Source organism: Penaeus japonicus, unplaced genomic scaffold (genome assembly GCF_977035675.1).
Source record: "Penaeus japonicus unplaced genomic scaffold, GWHDUDI00000001_assembly GWHDUDI00000018, whole genome shotgun sequence".
Classification (NCBI taxonomy): domain Eukaryota; kingdom Metazoa; phylum Arthropoda; class Malacostraca; order Decapoda; family Penaeidae; genus Penaeus; species Penaeus japonicus.
Genome location: NW_028234420.1, coordinates 12568926 through 12571425, shown reverse-complemented (window position 1 = coordinate 12571425; position 2500 = coordinate 12568926). Strand labels below are relative to the sequence as shown.

Below are 2500 nucleotides of genomic sequence, written 5' to 3'. Positions count from 1 at the left end.
ATATATATATATGTATATATATATATATATATAATTAGGGCCAGTAGGTGGGGCACCCGGCCATAACCCTCTTGAGAGGCCTACTTCCTGCAGTGGAATGATACAGGCTGATAGAAAAAAAAAAAAAAAAAAAAAAAAAAAAAAAAAAAAAAAAAAAAAAAAAAAAAATATATTAATATATATATATATATATATATATATATATATATATATATGAATGGCAAAAACAAAACGTGTTAATAATGTGGCAATACACTATACACAAAATAGATTTGTTGAAAAACGAGACAACAGTGCAGTTTCAAAATCCATCTGGATTTCATCTTCAGAGTGAAACCGGTGGGAAAATAACGATAATTAAACAATAATTAATTTGACATAATTAGGATAGAGAATATGCAATACTCAATACAATACAATACAATATGTTGTGCACTCCAACCAATAAGTCTCTGCCCCCCCCCCCCAGTTCCTTCTATTTCGAAATGGTTAAACGTAAGAGATATTAAGTACCTCGGTTTGGTTGCTACATCTTGAAGGGATGGGCGGCATCACATCAAGACATACTATACAGTTTATCTTGGAATAGAATGAGGTTAGATAGAATACAGCCTCATACATGAAATCGATATACATATACACTGTATATATGTACACACACACACACACACACACACACACACACACATATATATATATATATATATATATATATATATATATATATATATATATATATAGTAATGAAAAAAAAGACCCAGTACGATTGGTGTATCACCAAATAAAACTATAATGCATAATTTGTTGACCTGAAATTTAACTAGAGCAGGCTTAATCGGATATTCAATTAATTTGCAATGAAAGTAACTTCAATTGACTTTGTCATTACATTGCGACAATGATCCACTTCATATCCACGTCACTGGTATGGTGCGGCTAATGAGTAATATCCTTTGTTAACATCACCAACCTATATGACACCCAGACGCTGTGTATAATGACTGTATATCAGACATGATGGTGGTACAAAACCTATGGCTTCGTAGTAATGATCAGAGGGTCATGTAGACGAGACAATGACTACTAACGTTCCCTCCTCCACACCCAGGGCCGTTCACACCAGATTCCTTGATTCCACATTTCTCCCGAAGAATCTGGAGGATATTATAAATACCTGCACAGTAAGCCAGTGCTCAAAATCGGAGGTAACAAAGTGATCCAACTGTTCCAATATATATATATATATATATATATATATATATATATATATATATATATATATATATATATATATATGTATGTATATATATATCGCAGTAATATTTCAGCAATGTCAGTATCAACAGCAACGAGGTTATTACGAACTAATGGTGATAGTTACCCATCTCCTGTACCATATTCGAAAATGGCTAACATAAAACTCCTAGAAGACTGAAACTAACTTGAAGTTCAAATGGTGGAGCCTTGCGGTGCTCGTAAGTACTATTCATGGCACCTAGTTTAGGAACAACTCATCTATATTCTATGATTCTGCTAGAAAGTTATTAAACATTATGGAGCAATAGAATCTTATAAATTATTTTAAAGCCAATCTAGACTCCTATTCAGGGGAAATGAAATTGAATTCTATCCAAAGCGGGATTCTGGCAGGTAGAAGTGGCCTTCATAAAATCATAGCGACTAAGACGTGAAGATCAGACTTCAGAACAAGTCAACTTCAGAACAATAGCACAATTATTACAATATGGTTCAGGAGATGATGACTACTTTATTCAGCTAGAAAATGTTACATACATTCGAAAATTACTTTTGATTGAATTCTTTCACATCATTCCATCAAGGCGAGGGATATTAGTTAGAGCAATTTAACATGCATCTTCTAGCAGTCTCATTATCTAGTTATTACTTCTCAGTGTATACATCAGTGCACCTTTTAATAAACATTCACCGGGAGATAGGATATCCAGGTGTTTAATAACCGAAAAGAAGTTTTAATTATATTATCATCATATTTTTATCTTGTCCAAAAAGAAGGTTTAACTGTATTATTATTATATTTATTATCTTGTCCTTCCTCCCCCTCTCCAATCTATGCTCAGCGATGTGTCTATAAATCTACCAGTACCCAGTGGCAGAAGCTAAGTCTGACAGCCCAACCTGTAACCTCATCTCAAGATATATCATCTTTCAATCCTCTGACTTTTACATTTCATAATGTAAGCCACGTTTAGTACCATAATGTATAGGATATCACGTTCAGTAAAAAAACCTAGCGAAAATAGTAACAATACATATAAGGAGGGTTTGATTTTGTCGCCCAGTACTTTAAAATTCTCCTTAATGGGCGACTGGTACCATTTGGTCTCCTAGAAATAGAAATGCTGTGATATATATTCGAGTAAAATATTACTGCATTTTTACAAAAATGATCAACCGTTCTAACGTTACTCGCTAAATTTTACCTTATTACCTTATTTTACCTGTCCTGTTACCGTGCACG

The 2500-nt window shown here is 33.2% G+C and overlaps 1 protein-coding gene across 1 annotated transcript in view; it reads left to right on the top strand.

The window, feature by feature from the left end:
- Positions 1 to 2500, top strand: part of LOC122263037 (uncharacterized) — a 23668-nt gene that overhangs the window by 300 nt on the left and 20868 nt on the right. The gene's annotated exons all lie outside the window — the stretch shown is intronic.